Raw genomic sequence first — 19,861 nt, forward strand, 5'->3', positions numbered from 1 at the left:
GAAGTGAATCAATCAGGCGAAGTTTCATCAGATTGTGACGTTATGCAAGAAAAACCAAGATGTACTAAAAGGTAGAAATGTTTCAGAGTTTTGTTCCTGTAGTAAAAGAAAAAAAGAAACACTGGATTTTAAAATGAAAATAATTCTATTCAACTGCATTTTATTTTCATTTGTATTGTTCAACAAGCTGAACAGAGAATCCACATCAATCATTTTTGTATGTAACTCAGTTAAATTATGAACATGGACATGGATCGACTGTTCATGATTGTGTTCATGATCAGATGGTTTTGATTTCGATCTGGAGGCTGAAACTTGGCTGCAGCTGCACTGGAATCTGGAATCTGGAATTACAAGCAGCAGCTGAAGTTTTGAAATCAGGGAACATCAGAAATTCTAAAATCAAAAACTTTGTTTGGTAGAAAGAACAAGCAAGAGTTAGTGTCTCTTTTAAATCTTTACTTGCCTGCCAGCAAGAAGAAACGTTAGAGTCAGTAGGTCAGAGCATTCTCGGACAAACAGGAAGTGTGTTTTAGCTTAAACACACTTCCTGTGCCCCTTACACACCTGATGTGTGTTTTTGCAGCCCGAGAAACAAACAGCCTCGTCTCACAACAGGAAATAAACTTATAAACTTTATTTTCCTACAATATGTACGTTTCACTTCAACCACCAAAATGTCATATTGTTCAAAACCCAACGAGGTCAAAGGGCAACAAATGAGTGAAATGATAAATCAAATCAATGTAATCAATAAATGCAGTTGATTTTAAACAGATATTATAAAGTGTTTATAACAACCAAACATTTTTACAATACAAATGTAAAATCTTTTTAGCAAAATTTAGGATGTTTTTTATTTTGTATTTTTTGCATTTTCAAAGTTTATTGAACATTATATATTACAAATAAATTGACAGTAATGCACCAAATAATAAACTTTAAAAGAAGTTGGTAGGAGTTAGAGTTTTTTAAAACTCTCCTCTTTTCCAGAAATATTTTTTCAAATGTTGCCGTTTCCATCAGCCTTTTCTATTGCGATACGTTGGTGATTCTTCTGCAGACACGCAGCGGTTTCTCCTCTCAGGTCAGATCAGGTGAGCCGGTACCACAACCTGGAGATAACACTCCACCCCTACAGAAGACAGGAAGCGAGATAAACGCGACTCCTTGATGAATAGGGGGGCCGTCGGAGGGAGGTGGCGCGGTTATACAGGTGGAACAGCTAGACGCGGATGGGTGTGTGTGTGTGTGTGTTTTCTCTAATGCAAATCAATGGTCTCCTTCGGTGCAGAGCAGAACAGCACAATGCCTGCACACCTGTCCATCATTCAGCATCTTCTGTTCTACCTCTTCAAACTGGGTGAGGAAATACATTTTAAAAATCCCTGTAGCTGCCAGTGAAGGGTTTGAAAGCAGGAGAGGAGGTGAAGGAGTGCGCACTGAGGCCCAGACATTCACTTTTCTTTTCATAGCCGGGAAGACCATGTTATTAGAGCTGAGGTTACTGAATAGGGGGGAGAGAGACGGATGCTTTTGGAGCTGACCTCAATTGCACCGGCACACTATCTCAGCCAAAGTCTCATTTCACCAAGAAGGACAGGGGCAGAGAAAAGAGAAATTGACAATATCTTTTGTAGCATTATGCACAGGCAGAGTATAGAGATTTAGGGATGATATAGGGGCTGGTTGCTGTCGCTGTACCCAACAAGCCCCGCTCAGTTCATTGGGGGTATTTTCCCTTCTAACTGGGGTAGCTTTCATCTTGCCTGCCAAAAGGCGCAGCAGTGGAGAAGAGCACCAAAAGGGAGCTATCACTTCCCCTATTTCCTGGCCCCAGACAAAGCCATCCAAGCACGCAGGCAGTCTGCCTAAGATGATGTATTTCTGATCAAAGAGCCTGGAGTTGTCAGCAGCAGAGGCTAGTGAGGCAACCTGATTGCTCCTGGATAGATTTGTCCCTTTGATCAGAGCAGACTCTGACTGCAGGCACTGTTTATGCAAAGAAAAGATGGTGGAGCAAAATATCACCAGTGGTATGTGGAAACAGGCTGGGGGAAGGACTTTAGCTGCAGGATATGTCGGCTCGCACAATAATACACGATGAAATCTGTTGTAATTACAGCTAATGAGATAACACCACATACAGCCTTGTCTACAACTTGTTGCTTTGATGCTTCGCGCTGACAGCAGGAATTTTCTCTTGATTAGCTGGTAAGTCCTAATTATATCTCCTTATATCAGACATATGAGCCAGAAAGTGGAATGTATGTAAACAGCAGGCGTCTCTGCACAGTGATGTCAGATTATGCAAACAACTTTAAATATCCATTAGCAATAAGTTTAGGTGAACTTGAAATAATTCTGCCATAATATATTGATACCATTTATTAAAATTAGTTCTGAGACTCTCGCCCAGATAAAATCGATTTCTTTTGGTGTTAGATGTAACCCAGGCAGCACACACAATCCAAACCCCCATCTGCCTGGAAACGCTTTTGTGGCGATCCAGCTGCACGTTTTCATGACTCCATCCGGGACGTTTCATTTCCTGAAACCAGGTTCGTTAATTCATTTCAGGAACAACTGTGAGTGACATGAGCACTTGCTTCATCGGAGACAGTTGCTGTTTTCTAAGTGAGGTGGAAGTTAAGGGTCAAATCACAGCGCCACCTGGTGGCTGCAGCTTTCCCCAAATGAACATCTGAAAATGTTGGCAGTTTAGATTTTGTGTAAATGTGGCTGAAAACAAGAACTACTTTCCTCCAAATCAATTCAGAAGGAAATATCCAAAACATTTTTATGATTTGAAAAAGTGTTACATTTCCCTGAATACCTTCTGTATGTTTACTAGAAGCAGCTTGGGAAATGCTTTAAGTCTTAGTAGTGTACATTCAACAATATATCAGAAATATTTCTTACAGATTTTATCTTTATCTACATCTTAGCAAACACAGTTGCTGCAGATTTGTCAGCTTAATTTCTTGGATGCTAATTGTTTGATTAGTCAGTGAAATTCTGAACATTAAATTCCTTAAACTTTCTTTTGGTCTGTAAAGTAGAATTAGCACCAGAACCTGAGATGGAACCCAAACTAAATACAGATATTGGTTTGACCCAGACTCAAAATATCAGAATACACACCAATGCTGAGGTGTTATTGTCAACGTCCATTTTTTTCTATTGCACCTTTAAAAAGATTCATAATGAAAATCAGATTGTGAGGCTTTGCATATCCAATAGGAGTAAAGAGACGGATGGAAGATGGAATTGTTTATACTCTTCCAACCCATCTGGACAATATTTACATAAATACATATTTAATTATCACTGTCAAAATGTTTTTTTAAAAGACAGAAAAGTAAAAGGATCTGTCAATGTAACATTATCCTGTTTTCCTATTTATTCTGCATATTGAATGGGTTCAGGTCACTGTTTTCAGGGACATCCACCTTTAATTTAGTTTCTCTGTCTTCTCTGTCATGTTCCACATTAAAACGGTACAGCTCAGCACGCCTCCTGCAGAGAGACGTCAAACTGGAGCTTAATTTATGGATGCAAAATGCATTTCCCAATGTTTTTTCTCCTTCAGTTTGTTGTGTTGATGACAGGTGCTATTTTAAGTGTTTCCAGCCGTGCGTGTGCGCACAGTTCAAGTCAGAGGAAGATAAAGGGTCAAGTAGTTATGTAAGCTGTGATTAACATATCCAACGGCTGTATTTGGGTCAAACAGTGATGGGTAATCCAGGTCATTTCTGACAGCTGATGAAAACAGAAATCATTGTGCCGGGCAGTGGTGTAATTACGTATTTATGAGGGGAAGAGGACCTTGGGGTAGCAGAAAGAGGAGATGCATATTTGCAGTGACTTGCCTTGCTACTGTAATGACAGCCTATTTCCCGGCGTGGATGTTTTCTTCAGGTCTGCGCCAAGCTTTTGTCAGTCCGTCCAGTTTACTGGACCTGCCAGGAAAGCCTTTTATGGACGGTGCAGTGGGGTAAAATAAAGCATTCCTGCAGGATGAATACCCTGCTGAGACATGGGGAGCGTCCGGCAGTTTGAGTTGTGAAAGAGTCTTCCTAGACGTCAGGCAGATTTAAGGATGTGGATGATGTTTCAGGCAGTGGCACAAGTTATGTAGCTTCATGTCGATTGAAAACTCAACTGAAGACATAGAAGTTTCACACTGACTCCAGGAAGTTCCGGAAAACAGTTTGAAGGTACCTAAAGGCTGCATTTCGACCAGCCATGTTTAGCATTCTGGGAAAATACAACCAAACAATGACATGCATCGTTTCAGCAGGAGAAATGGCTCATTTTCTTTTACCAAAAACAAATGGGAAATATAGCAGCTGCTAAAATCTGTTTGCTTATGGAGAAATGTCTTCTTCAGAAGTTTTCATGTTGTTTCCTTCAGTGGTTCTTGGATCAGCGCCCCCACAGGCGAGGGGGGGAACTGGTTTCTCAAAGGGTTTGGTTGGTTTGACAGTGGGAAGGAGAACCAATGTTGGACCCAAATCAAACCAAGTGTACCAGATGATGAAGAACTTCATCTGCAACATATGGTTTATGAAGTTCTTGCTCACAGCAAGACAAACTCTCAAATAAACAGAAAATAAAAAGTATAACAAATTAAAAAAGAGACCAAACAAGCAGGTTATAAACCATCTTAAAGGAGGAAAGTCAGCGTCTGTCGCTGAGTAAAATGAGCTTAAGCTGAGTCTGTGAGGAACAGAAATTAAATTTTTTCAACTTCTTGCTGACTCACCACATGGGAATCATTTTCCTTTAAATTGTACAGTTCAATGATTTTACAGGCATTAAAAAAAAAGAAAAAATATAATAAAAGTAATATTGTTTCATCAATAAATGTGTTTCTGTTCAAAGCCTCTGTATTTTTCCTCCTACATGCCTTTAAGGTGCTTGTCCTTAGTCCTTGACAGCAAACAAAGCTGCAAGCAAATGGCTCTGAAATTAAATCAAAACCAGTTTAAATCAAACTCCATTCAGGACTCTGTCAATCCACTGTGACATTTGTGATATGGACAACACTTTCAATCTATTCCTGCCTCCTCCACTGGTCATGTAAAGTTTAATGAGCACCTTTTGTGGAGAGATATGAATAATGTATACATTACAGAGCTTTAAAGCGCCTATGGTGCATCTGTCTGCAGGATGAACTGAGACTACGAGAAGGAGCAATGAAAATTAAAAAAGCCCGAGGGTAAAGAAGGAACAGAGATTGAAAAAAGGGGATGAGTTGAAAGGCAGACACATTAATTTGAATGCATCAATGTGCCACTTCCAATGCAGAGCAGAAGTCATCAGCACGAGCAGAGAGCTCATCACCCATACTCACTTATCTCCCCTCTGTTGCTCATCTGTGTCAACCTGCTCTTCACAATAGGAAGTGAAACACAGAGTGACACACTGACTGTGGGGAGGATGTTTTCCAGGAAACTCTGGAGAGTAAAGCAGGTGACAAAAGGGAAATATAGGCGGAGATAAAACAGGCGGTGATGATCCTGGAGTCCGGAGGACAGGTTTCATCTGCAGGACAGAGGGAGGAGGAGGAGAAGCATCTTAATGTGACTGAGATGAGCTGCATTTGCAGGAAAAAAGCTCCCCGAAACATAAAATATTTAAAAAGCCAGATGAAAGTGTATGCAAATGACAGAAAAATCATTTGGTTTAAGAGATGTTTCTTGTTAAATCAAATTACATCAAAATTAAAATGTTATAGATGCTACAAGCTATTTTAGCTCAAACTAAAAAAAGCATTTCTTAGTCAAGAGAGAATTTAAAATGAATGAATAACAATTGACCTTTTCTTTGGTTGGAAAGCAGAAAACTAATTTTAAAACACTTTTATTTTGCAAAAAAACAACAACACATTTTTAATAATAACATGTCAAATGAATGCTGGCAAAATGAAAAACATAGAGATCACTTTTGCTGCAAAAATGCAGAAAATTTGGTTGAGATCAGAGGGAGTGAAGATTTATGGATCGACTGCAACCCCGAATTTAATATAATGCCTGACGTATCATATCTGAGATATGAGTACATGAATTTTCAGTCAGTCATTTCATGGTGTGGGGTTTAAAGGGTTAAAGGAAGGAGCAAATCAAAGATTAAACAATGATTAGAAATTAGCTGAAACTGTAACTTTCCCCCTTAGTGCTGCCAGAATATTTGTCTTTTAAATTATTATTTTTTACTAGTTTTCACTCCACTCTGATGAATTAAAGTCTGGACTCTTAATTTCCTCCTCAAGGTGCCGGTATGTTAGGTTTCCTGCCTAACAGTTCTGGTCCTCCTCCTCAACAGATAAATCTGTATATTTGATGAAATATACAGACTTTGTCTTGATTGGTGATAGTGTTATTCACAGAGTTTTCTGACGTTAAGTTTTAAACGTCCACTTTTGTCAGCGTTCTTCTCTTTTTCTCTTTTCACACATTGAAATGAATTCTCCAAATGGAACCTTAACACCAAACTGTAAAGGAAGCAGCAACAGCGCCTCCTCCGTGCCTCACAGCCCTCAGTCCAGACCTCAGCAGTGTAATTAGAAATCTTTTTTAAAGTTCCTCCGACCCCCACCAACGCGTCGCTCAAACGGTTGGTGGGCCTCTATCTCTTCCCTGTTGAATAAGCAATGGAGCTTCACCTCTCTTGCCCACGCCAGGCTGGCCGGACCCCCGTCTACAGATTGAGCGCCTCTCCTCCCTCCGCCCGGCTCCTGCTCTTAGCCGCATGGATACACAAAAGAAGGTTTCGGCTTAGTGGCCCTGTGATGGATGCATTTTCATAGGCCGATCTCTGTTATCTTCCAGAAACAGGACTCTCTCTTTCTATTCTCTGAGGGATTCCTGATTTTCTCTGACACCCACACCTATTTCCTCATATTTTATTTTTTTAGTCTGCACGGTTCCACCATTTTCCTGAGGTCAATCATTAATACTCGTAAGCATCGATGCTGACCTTGGCTGACCCTGAGCTTAAAACTGGGATTTTTCCCTGCATTGAGCATCCAAGCTCTTGTCCCAGCATTGTCACTCAGGCACAAAATGTGAAGGCCTGGACGGCCCCAAGGTCAAGTACCGACTAAAACCATGCCTCTGAACAATGGGAGGCCCTTCCTCTGCAGAAGCCCCCCGGGTTGTCCCTCTTCAGATTGATTGGCTATGCAGCAACATCTCCAAGTCAATCAATTTAATTAATTTAAAGCAGATGGGTCAAACGTGAATCCCAATTTGTGCTAGGAATGGAAACGTACACATCTAATGGTTTTGTCGATCTTAATTCAGATGCAAACAAGGATTGTTGTTTTTGTATGTTAATGTTACATCCAGCTAGCTTTAAAATGAGTTTGGATGATTTAGGGCAGAAGTTTAATGGACTTCAGTCTTATCCATATATTTATTTATAAACAAAAACATTGGAGATTGCTTTTTGCATGCAAAGGTTGTTTTCCTTTAAACTAGGGGTGGGAGTTTTAATTTAGATTAATTAATCACATAGAACTCAAGAAAATGGATTTTTCTTTTTTGTTTTTTGTTTCTGGTCCGTCTGTAAATCTGGCACACAAGCATCATTTGCAAACAACACAACAGCTTTGTTTTCATTACAAATGTGTGCAAAATCTTGTCAATATCTTCTAATGTTGAAAAAATTCATTTGCACTTTCCATTAAATAAGAAGCTTTATTAAAATCATGTGGATAAGTCATTCAAAAACATCGCGCCATCATCCTTCTCCTTTTCTTCTGTGTCGTTTCCACCAGTAGAAACATCCGTTTGTTCATCATGTGACACGTGAAGCACAAAGTGTTTCCATTGCAGTTTTTAAGAAATACACAAATTTTTATTTAGCTGAAAAAAAAAAGTCACTCGATCGTACCGGAAAAAACTTTTCATCAAAAAATATGAGTTTTTTTCAAATTTGTCATTAAGCAAATGTGGTTTTGTAATCCAAATTTGCATAATTGTATCATCAGTAGAAACACAGTTAGTGATAAATGACAAAGTAATTCCTCTTGGACCAATGGAAGTTAATTTCTGCTTCAAAAACTGATCTGAAGCGACTCTAAAAGCAGCGCAGACGTCCCAATGCTAATATCATCATCCATGAATGATCAGGCCTTCCTGAAACTCTGGAAAACTCAACTTTGCAACAATTTGATGGTAAAAAAAAATAAAAATAGCAGATTAAAAACAATAAATGTATTTGTTTTTGAGCTCATATGTCTATGTAACCAACGCTTTAGCAGCAAAAATGGTTTTCGAGTTAAAAATGTTGCTTGTGTTTTAATACTTTTTGATGAAAATGTGATAAATTACAGAAACTGCAATTAACTTGCTTAAAAATGTAATCATGTCCCACCATCCACTGATAAATGTGTTGCATTAAAATGATTATGAAAATACTCCCCTTCAAGCCTCCAGTGTCACCAAGCAGCACCTTGATTTGCCTCACCTAACACGAAAAAAAACTCCCTCTACAAAAAGCTCCTTTATTTTCTGCTCAGTCTGCAGTTTGCAGGTCCCTCATTTCCCAGCCACAGACTTCCACTTGGTCTTGATGTATCATATATCTCTGTTTTTCCTGAGTGGCTCTTTTTGGGCCTCAGGTCAGGGGGTGAAATAAAGCAGACCCCGTTTTTGAGGCAAAAGGGTCTCCAAAGCCTGAACCTGAGGGCAGTCCCCCCAGCCCCGGCCTGACAGGAGCTGCGTTCGACAAAGGCGCAGTTTGTTACAAAGTAGTAAGAGAAAAAAAAACAGGGAGGGTTATTTGGTGTTCCTTTGACCCCTCAAGCCCTTTGAGATGAAAAGCCTTTCAATTTTTTACCAAGGAAGACCAGTTCAGCAGAGAACTCCAGTCTGGGCTTCAAAGCTCAGCAGAAATTTTAATCAGAGACAAATCACTGTATATTGTGGGGAGCAGAGAACACTGCTGCTGTACTTTACCGGGGCAAAGGGGAAAATAGTGCAGGTAACATATGATGTGGCATTGCATGTAGATTTCTGTGTTTCTCCATGGAACAAAAATCTACATTTTGATGCTTGAATCAGAGAGTAAAAATAACAGCTGATAATTAACATGATCAGATAAAAGAGTATCATAAATAGAAGGAGAACGTTCAGTTGTTAGCAGTAAGACCAATATGTCAACTTAGCCTCAGCTGTAGTAGCTACGCTGGGCCAATCGGTGGCGCTGTAACACGGTTATAAAACAATACAAGATTATGTTTTAATTTGTTTAAAGAAAAGACATGGACCGCATGTTTTGAAATTTATTCCTGTCTGGAATCCAAATTCAAAATGAATCATTTCTGGTCTCCCAAGAATCTGTCTGGACGCACAACTAAACTAAACTAAACTAAACTAAACTAAACTAAACTAAACTAACTAAACTAAACTAAACTAAACTAAACTAAACACTTTGCAGACACTCCTGAAATTCTCTCTATTTAGTTTTATTTAAAATTGGTCACTGCCAATAATTAATATTTAAATACACATTTAATTCTGAATTATTCTAAGGTTTTCTGGCTTTCTATTTAATAAAATATGATTATCAATTCTAATGAAATTCTTTCATTTTTCTAAATTTTTCTCAAACTTTCTTGTGCAAAAGTAGGAAGATTGTAGATGTCTGGTGTTTTGTATAAAGTGGCGTCAGAGAGGAGAAAAAGGCCAGTTTCTGTTTAAGCAGTGGAAACTCTAACTATAATTTAAAGTGCAGTTAAACTCAGGCTGTGTTTTGTTGTAGCAGAAAGGAAGAAAAGGCTTGAGGGGTTCATGTAGGTAATTCTCCTTACAGTAAATCATATCAACACAAGACAAGAACTTTAACCACAATACCGCTTCAAGCATTTTTTTACCTAATAAAAAGATATTTATTTAAACAACACATGCATAGAGCCCATGAGTGCCTTCTGGCATTCACTGAACAGTTTTAAAAAGCCTAATTAATATTTAAAGTCTTGGTCATCCAGCCTAATGGTGCAGGCAAGGAATAGGCAATTCAGGGGTCAATTGTTTTATTAAGATTAATGAAGGGGGAGCAAAAGGGTACATCATATCTGCACTGCCTTCCCTCTTCCTTTGAGCTCCACTGAGGCATATTAAAAGCAGAGAGTAAGGCTTGCCACTTAGCTTATCTAAATGGCTTATAGATGTTTTTGTCCAGGACACTCGAGGTACGTTTCATCAATTCATTTTTCATCAGCTGAGGAACTTACCCACTCTGGAAAAAATGAGGAAAGAATGCTGCAGCTCTATAGTCACATGAATGTTTAAGTGTTTTTGAATGGAACCAGGGTCAAAAGGTCACATTATGCTGTCTAACATCATGTAGAGTCACGTACCTCTCTATGAATATGAAATTTACCAAATCAATACCAAATATTCTGATTATAATTGTTGTTTCGCATTAATTTTGTCTAGCTAGCGTCGAGAATAAATAATTCAGTGTTTTTCTTCCATCTCTGTTAGCTGGTTGCTAAGCTAAACCTAAAGGAAATGGCATGTTGGAGGGAACGGCCTCCTTGGGGCGTAGCTTAGCGAGAGGCTAACGAAGGAGCTTCTGGGACGCCATTTTGTCTGTTACCTCTTAACGCTGGCGGCTCATAATGGACCAGCAGCATTTACATATTAATAAATGGAATCCATGAATTCAACTCACTGACTCTTCATACATCAAGAACTCAGCATGGAGAACGGATGATTCGCTATGCTAGCTAGCTAGCTAGCTGAGACTAGCATGCTAGCTAGTCAGCTAAATTCATTTCTTTATTTTCTTGTATCCTGTTTGGTTAACAGTCTGTTCGGGCTTTATATTTTTATTTTGAAGGGACAACTTCCTGTTTAACTGTTAACACAAAGGCAGCTTAATGGCCAGAAAAGACAGAAGATTAGTAACGGAGCTGATCAAATGCTGTTAGCTACACACAGTATGATGTAAATAAATAGATGTTTTGTGTCACTAAAACTGTATTACTGCATCCCTAAAAATTATGAATATTTTTTATTTCCAAGCCCTAGAAAAAATACAACAGAAAAATATTTTATTTATAGATGAGAGCTCACTGAACATCACTTAAAATACACTGTTGACCATCTGCAGAGCTTATAGAAGACCATGTGCCGCTGTTGCAGAGTAAAAAACTTTTTAATGTAGATGGTACATTAAAGAAACTAATTTTATGACTCTCTCCGGACACTAAAAACTATGTTACACATTTTATTATGTTGCATCTATTGGAATATTCAAGAAATAACCAAGAAAGCTGGTGGAGAGGTTGAATTCTGAAATGTTAGTTCATGATTATTAAATTAAAAAAAAAAATATATATATATATAATATATATATATATATATATATATATATATATATATATATATATATATATTATATATATATATAATAACAATTTTAACGATCAAAAAGATTTTATCTGTACTTGAGTTCAGAATTATCCATACCATTGGCAGATTTTGTTTGAAAGTAATCCCAAATTTTACCAACATATTTCTGCAAAAAGTCTTGTGATTGCTGATTTATTCTTTTTGTTTCAGAGATCTGAATAAATTTGAGTCTCACTGTTTGTACTGAAAATAAAACAAACAGTGTACACTACATTATGTCAGCGTTGTGAAAATAAGGAAAGAACAGTAGGATAAATGTTTTGTTTCCTGCATTAAATGAGGCAGATTATGAAAATTAAAGCAGCAGGATGAAATCACTTCAAATTATCCATCAAATTATCTTGATTATCCAAGTAAAGGGAAGCTGCATTTTCATTCTTAAAAGAGCAGAAGATTTTTAAAACCACAGTCACAAAACTTGTCTGGAAACCACTGAGAAAATATGACCTCATGAAGGTAAAGGACATTTTTGGATTGATTATTCAAAAATGAGTTTGCACACAACATCAAGAGAAACATTTATAACACCAATCCAAATAAATTTAGATGAAAACACAACATTGTTCTCATTTAAACAGTGTGAAATCTGCCTTTTTGAAGATGTTTAATGATGAATAAATGTGATTAAATAAGGGACATAATTTCTTTTATACAAATTTGAACTGCACAGATGGGCAAAAAAGGACAGATGTTCATCATGTCCATATTTTCTGAGTTGAAAACAATGGACTATATTTCAACTTCAATGCTCTCATGTCAACAAACAAAAGTTTCACCAAACTGCAGATTCTCTCTCTCTTTGATAGATGAAATGCTGCATAATAAGTATTTACTGAGTGAGAAAAGGTTAAATTCATACGACAGAAACAATACAAACATAACTCAGGATTGCAGCTTCGTATCAAAAGGCAGAAGTTGCACCAGTAACGATTGCAGCTCTTTACAAACAGGTGTTGTTGCTGTGTTTTCACTTTGTTGCTCATTGCTGATCACATTGCTGCTAAACTTCCATGACACATGGAGTGCCACAAATTCAAAACTTAGCTCAGAATTTTAGGGCCAGTCTGTTGAAAAACTCTTAATAAACTCCTTTATGTCCAGCAGAAAACTCTTCCTAAATGAACAGGATTCATGTCTGCCTCAGAGAATAAACTCTGTAATCTGGAGTTATCTCTGCCTGGGATTAGAGACTACAGAGGCTGACTAAACAGAATTTACTCAGCAGTCATAATTTTTGTAAAGACAGACTGCAAAGCCCAGCCTTTCATTTTCTTGTTTCATTGTATTTTTTTTTTAAATGATTACATTTAATTTTATAAATAATGTAAAAGTTTATACTGAAATCAAAGTAAGAAGAGCACTATGAGGAGTGAACTGTGATATGGATACATTATTCTCTATTCAGTTAGCTATAGATTATTGTGTTTTTGAAGCAGAATAACTTTAATTTCTCTGCAGACTCACACTAAGACCATGAAGAAACCATTAAGTCATTGCTTTTAAGACAAGTGGAGGTTTTGATTGCACAGTAAATCACCCTGACGCTTTATTTAATAACTCAAAGCTTCCTTTAAAACCCTCATAACGCATCTTTCTTATGACAGTTTTTATGTTTGAATGTGATATCGCTTAGCAGTCAGAGACTCGAGAGGATTTTTGGGACGTTTCCCATTTAAGTGAAAATAGATGAGATGAGTGTCAAACTTCCCAATGAAACCAAACCACCGGTGGAAACTTACACACTGTTAATAACCAACATGCTGCATTAAATCATGCAACAATAACATGATTAATGGAGGTAACTCTTCAAACAAATGGAGTAATGACCTTTCATGCTGAACCAGATTTAATTTAAACTTTATCTTAGACATTCTACCAGATTTTCTTAACTTTTCCAACAGAAATCGATTCTTCATGCAATCTCAAATGTTTTGTGAAACATCAGAGAGAAGAAAATATGTTCAACCATAAGTTTACGATAATATGTAAATGATCAATATTACTAATTGCAGAGAGGAATGATTGCTATAATTATGTTGACTCTCTGATGAGTCCACCTGTTGGCTTCATGCTGAAAACAATTTTCCACTCCACGAAACATGGCGTATGTAAACTCTGGTGAAATGAAGAACCAGGGGAAGGTCTGCCACGCTCTGTCAGCTGCAGCCTACAATTAGGCAGCCATAGCTTGAATATTCATCTGGGGAAAAACATATTTACTCCTGTAAAAACCGATTATGCATGTTTATCGCTGTGGACTTTTTGACATTTTGTGCTGAAGCCTGAATTGAAGACCCAGAGCAGTTGTTTGAGCTTCAAGGGTGAAGAAAAAATATAAAAGTAAAATATCTGTGAAGCACCAGCTTCAGGAAAAGATAAGATACAGTTTTCTGCATCTACTGTACTCCTCACTTCAAAGGCATGCCCTGAATTTCAGGTGAAACTTATTGATCCCCTTCAATGCAGTGGGAATTGATAACTGGACACTTGAGAATGCCCTTTTATATTTCCCTTCCACTTTGAAGCGCTCCATCTTTTATTCCACACAAGACACTCTAACTTCAAACCTTTTCCTCCCACAGCTAATGCAAGCGCCATCCAAAAGGCTTCTCCAGAATCCCACTTGTAAATATAAATGTAAATTAGTGTTGGACATGACAAAGGGCACCTTCCATTCACTGCGGATGAAGCTGAACAGGTTTCAGGCCCGGATCGGGTCAGGTGCCCTCGCCGTCTCCTCCTTTCATTGTCCTTCGCTGCTTGCCAAACCATCTCTGTGGATGCCCCAGAGGGGCCCCACTAACCCCCAACATCTGTCCCCCTTTACCACTCTGTTGGTGGAGAGCCGGCAGCATGACAGCCCCGCTGCACAAACTGCTTCCAGACATCTCAAAGTGCTGTCATCTGTAATTTCTGCTTTCGCTTGTTCAATTTATTTGCCTGCAATTTTCTTCAACTAATCACAGGTGTGTTTGCAACGACTCACCCAGATGAAAACACACATGCAAAAGGAACTAAAAGCAGGATTTTCTTAAAGAGAAATATTTTGAATTTTAAATTCGGGCTGTTGTGAAGAAGCAGTTATTTTTGAAGCACTGTTTTGTAGTTTTTAATGCTTGTAGAAAGGAAATTGCAGGTCTACCTAAATTGCTCTGTTGCTCTGCCACGCAAAATGAATCAGCCGAGAAGAGACGCAAAGAGAAACACTGAAGTGCCACATCATCAACAGGATGCTGCGTTTCGAACCCATCTCTGGAGCAGTTAGACATTATAACTGCTCTTTGTGTTGGGAAACTATCCCACTGCAAAAACTCTGAATCTTACCAAAAGTTCTTATTTCACTTAAATAAGACATTTTTCCCATAATTGCAACAATCTACAAATGAAATAAGTACTTTTTCATCAACATTTCAGAATTATTAGCTCCTATATCTTGCTTAAAATCATTTTTATGACTCTTGTGTTGTTATGTACAACATTCAGTCCAAAAACACAAAATCTTATATTTGCATTAGAAACTAGACCAAAATTACCAGGTAAGATTTTGCGTTTTGCAGCAAGTTCCTGCTGTCTGAAGAGAACGATACATCTGCTGTGTAACTTGACAAGAGGGAGCCGTAAAAGAAAAGAGAGAAACCCCAAAGTTTAGAGGCCAGGAGAGACAGATGGAAAAAGAGAGTGTGCAGAAGGATTAGAGGGAAACCAAACCACTGCCGCCTAGTTAGTGGCTCTGGGGTGATTGCATGAGGAGAAGGCTGGGAGCTCCATTTACATTGTAGCTGCAGAATAAAAAGCAGCTTTGGCTTGTCAGTTTTCTGACTAGCATCATAAACCAGGAGATGCCCATGACTGCATGTTCTACTCCAACGCAGCTCACTACCTGCCATCCTCAGGCTTCTCTTACCCAGAGACAGAAACACACGCATACACACACAGCATCCCGCTGGTGTTTGTGTTTCTGTTTGTGAGCATTTGTTTGAATCAGGCACCTGAAGTCTTTCAGGGGAGCAGAGTTGGCCAGCGAGGCCCCCTGGACTGTCGTACGTCTGGATGCAGACCAATCCCCATCACGCCAAACTGATCAAAAGCAAAAAGAAGTAGGAACTTTGAACTTCGCAGTTCCCTGTTGCATATTACGCTCAGAAATCACAGCAAGTCGCCGTATGAATATCCCTCCGCTGATCAAATCTTCAAGAGAACAAATTTTCTCTCCTTTTTAGTTGAAATTGAAATTCAGCGGCGGTTAAATTGGACCTGCTCTCCACGCTGCTGTCACATCCCGTAGTAGGTGTAATCAAAGTAATTATAACAACACACAGGTGTTCCTCGCTGCACAAGCATCACAGGAGGGGGAAATCTCCATCTTCCAAATCATTACAGCGTCGAAAAAAAGGAAACTAATCCAAATCCAATGTCATTACAGCGTCTTTATGAGCAGGCATGGATGAACAAACGGCCATGTTGACATCTGGTGCTGAATGCATATCTGCTTCACTCTGTGTGTTGCTTCCATTTTCTCTCATTGCCATCTATAGCCAGGCCAAGACCAAGTACTGCTTCACTGTAAAGGGAAACACAAAACACTTCCTTTCTTTTCAGCTAGTAAAAATCTGAAAAGTGTGGTGTGTCTGCTGACAATAAAAAAAAAAAATACCTCAGATTTTTTTTGCATACAATCTCATTTGTTTTTGTACAATTACTGAAGCCATAAGTTAAATTATTTCTTAAAATATTAAATTCGTATTTGAACATTAATAAAAATGACTAGTTTCATTTTCTTTGTTAGAAATTAGTCTTGTTTGAAAGCTTTTAGACCAATAATTTTCTTTTTTAAAATACTGATTGATTACACTTAAACCAGTGGGTCTTCTGAGAAAATTGGAAAGAAGATAAGAAAAAACAAAAAGAAAAGAAAATCTTCTTGTTCCTGTCCAATACATTTTTATTATAATCTTTTAATTGTAAATTCTAATCTTTTTCAATCATTATTGTAAATTCGGAGTTTAAATAATTTATTGAAATATTTGCAGTGCTCAACTTTCTGATAGGACGAGAGGCAGCATTTATGCCACAGCAATGTAACAATTACTGAGTAATGGACAGTATTAGTTAGAGAAGTAACCAAGAAGATTGGAAAAATATTTTTGTTTCCAGGACAACACAAATGCAACCCTAACCCACACTTTTCAGATTTTTATGTCATATTTTTCTTCTGAAAGCCACGCATCATTTTTCTTCCATTTCACAACAATTCATTTCATGGTGTTGTTGTATCACATGCAAACCCAATCAAATACATTTGGTTTGAGGCTGTAATGAAATGTGACGAAATATAAACAGTTTTAGCTACTAAGTTGTTCCAGCTGTTGTTTCATTCATGTTATTTTTCTATATCAGACCAAATATGACAAAGCATACAGTCAAACAAACAAAACAAAAAAAATCCCCATCTGCATCTTTTAAGATCTCATCTGGTGAAACAGAAAATGAAACAAAAACACACACACAAAGCAAGAAGGTAATAGGACCGGGTCAAAGAGGACAGAGCGCAGGAGAAGAAAGACGGCACAATTATCAAGAGTGTAGTCTGAGGGATCAACTTGACTTCAAAGAGACTGGGCCCCGCTGCCATGTTTAGCAGCACAGCCCCGAGTCGCAGAGCTGTGAGAGTAGGTAAACATGAGCAGATCACAAGACTGTTAATAGCAGCCAGATCTGAAGAGGTCTCCACCTTGTGCCTTCCTGCTACTGAGATTCTCAGACAAGCTCTTGCCTGGAAGCCAGAGACTTACCCTGCACTCTGCGCTGCTTACAAAGCCAGGATTTGTGTGTTTGTGCATGAGCTCACAAGCATTATCCCAACAACTGCTTTTTAGTAGAAATCAAAGGCCCACAGCTGTACCGAGACCAGCAGCTGCCATGCAAACCGCTCAGATATGTTCATGTTTATTAGACAGAATATACAATAAAAGTCATAATGTAGCTTTTTTCTTTTTTGCTTGTCTTAATGCTTCACAGGCCCCGAAACAGAGAAAATACACTTTTGTGTTAAAGCCAAGACATCTAATATTCCTGCATGCAGCCAAATAAGAGATTAATGTTCATTCTTTTTTCTTTTTACAACAAAACATATCAGCCCAAAAAACCTTGGTTCTGAAAACATGCTGCACAAATCCAGAAAATGTCAGCAGTATGTGACGTGCATTTAACGCCCCCTGATCTGTCACTGCTGGATAAACACGATAACGATGGCCATGATTAGCAGGAGTTATCACAGGCCCTGCAGCTAAACAGGATTAAGCCTTTGGCATTATGCAATGCAAAGAGTGAATAGTTCTTTTTATGAGTAGAACAGTCATCTCACCCTGAGGAAAGACTCACCACCAGCATTTCCAGGCACTGCTGCAGCCTTCTAAAGTATTCACACCCTGAGTGAATTCACTTTTTGTCACATTACAACCTTCTATAGATTTTATTGGGATGTTATGCGGTCTTATAACACAAAACAGTGTGGGGTATTCATCCTGCATGAGTTTAATTTGACCTCTTATGCTTCCCTGACCAGGTTAGGATGATCTATCATCTGAACAAAATCACTAAATCATTCTGAGAATTTAATGTGCTCCATTGTTTTAGGGTGTCTTCTCACTTTAAATCTAAATAAGGTGCTGCTGTCCACACTCAATAACAAAACACTTGTCTTTTCCAGCAGCCATTGTACAGCGCACACAGCAGTAAAACCAGCTGATCAAATATGCTGAAGCTCTGCTAAGGTTGCTAGGTAGTGGTGCTGGCAGTGACTGGAGTTGCTCAGTAAAATGTGACTTCAGTCAATGAGGGGATTTTTGAAATGGCTCATTTTCCAAACACCAAAACCATTAACTTATTGCAAAACAAAACTTCTGGGTGGTTTTTTAAAGTGCTTGGTCTGTTTTTAGAAGCAATAGAAACCCAAATGGAAGTACAAAAATATATAAAAAGTGATTATTTGTGCTTTTGAGATGCTGGTCAGCTGCTCCCAGTTGTAAAAAAACAACTTTGTTGTCTCAGTTACACATCATAACTACTGAAAATAAAAACATAGCAGTAAAAATTCTTCCAGAAAAACAGCATTAAGGAGCAGAGAGAAACATGCTCAACCAAAACTATTCAAATAAAATTAAAGAAACAAAGAAGTTAGAACCAGCATGCAATCATGACCTTTTAAATTTTGGTTGTAATAATGTTGAAAAACAGGGATTTGCATTTGGTGGAAGAGTTGCCAGCGCTGTTGCCCTTACTGTACAATATTTTTATTATCTACTTTGTTTTTATATTTTAGAATCTATATTTGTGTATTTGATGTTATTCACTGTGGTGCAATACAGAATATTTCTAATATTTTGCACTGTAATACAAAACATTGAAGTGTGTTAGTAATATAAAAAACATTATTTTGGGGTAAAGTGAGGCGCTGTACTTACCTACTTTCAGCCACATGACCAGGGCTTCAGCCCAGAAGTTGGGGTAACAGAACCAGCCAGCCAGGCCCCTCTCACATGCTCTGACCTCCCCAGAGGGTGCTGACCTACAAAAAGCTTTCCCCTGGGGGATCAATAAAGAATCACATTAACATACATGATGTGTATCAAAGTAAATCTTGGATCAGCATGTCTTTTGCATTGCTAATTGTGTCTCAGAGCAGACTACCGAGGCAAAGGACCTGCTGCTTTCTTTCCACCGCTCCAGAGACTATCATCTGGAAAGGCTGACATCTGTTGGCAGGGAATTGGAACTGCAGCAGCAGGACCAGCAGGCAGACCAGCAGCATTACTGCCAAGAAGAAAACACTTAAAGCAACTCGAGGGCAACAACTGCCAAGTCAAGAGCTGAGATTTAAAAAAAAGAAAAAAGCTTCATAGTGTGACTTGGTGTGATTTGCAGCTCAGATGTCATCTGTTAAAAGAAAGTACACCCCTTCATGCTTGTGTTAACTCTGTTCTTGAGCGCTAAACTCTCACCTCCTCCTCAGCAGCTGAGTTTGACCCCTCAGTTAAAAGAAACAAAGAATTGCTCCACTCTTCTCCTCCAGCGCCAGATGTTGCTTTTCAACCGAGATTCATCACAAAGTTTAGATCAGGGTAAACAAATGGTGATTATGGTTATAACAGCAAACACAGTTTTTCCGTCTGGCTTATCACAGGTTGGAGCAAACAGAGCCGGTGATGGTGAAGGGGGGAACCAAAACGAGCGGTGGAACCGTTAAGAGTGTAAACACACGCTAAGTCCTTCTGCACACTTACACACACAAACACCCTGCTAACCCTGAGCCCTGACCTGCAGGAATGTGTGGAGGAGCATTCGGTGGCCGGCCTCCACTCAGAAACCTGGTGGTGATAAAGCCCCGTCAGTGTTTGCTGACACACGTTATCTCCAGTCCGCTACCTTCC

General features: G+C 38.6%; 1 long non-coding RNA gene across 1 annotated transcript; it reads right to left on the reverse strand.

Moving 5' to 3' along the window:
- Window positions 1–939: 939 nt before the first annotated feature.
- Window positions 940–19,224, reverse strand: LOC129374874 (uncharacterized). The gene is made up of 4 exons (XR_008607561.1): window positions 19,122–19,224; window positions 18,896–19,016; window positions 5,360–5,550; window positions 940–1,135 (listed from the first exon to the last, which is right to left on the reverse strand). It is a non-coding gene; the product is annotated as an uncharacterized LOC129374874 (long non-coding RNA).
- Between the last annotated feature and the right edge of the window lie 637 nt (window positions 19,225–19,861).

This window comes from Poeciliopsis prolifica, unplaced genomic scaffold (genome assembly GCF_027474105.1).
Source record: "Poeciliopsis prolifica strain line A6 unplaced genomic scaffold, Auburn_PproV2 SCAFFOLD037, whole genome shotgun sequence".
In the NCBI taxonomy this organism is placed as follows: domain Eukaryota; kingdom Metazoa; phylum Chordata; class Actinopteri; order Cyprinodontiformes; family Poeciliidae; genus Poeciliopsis; species Poeciliopsis prolifica.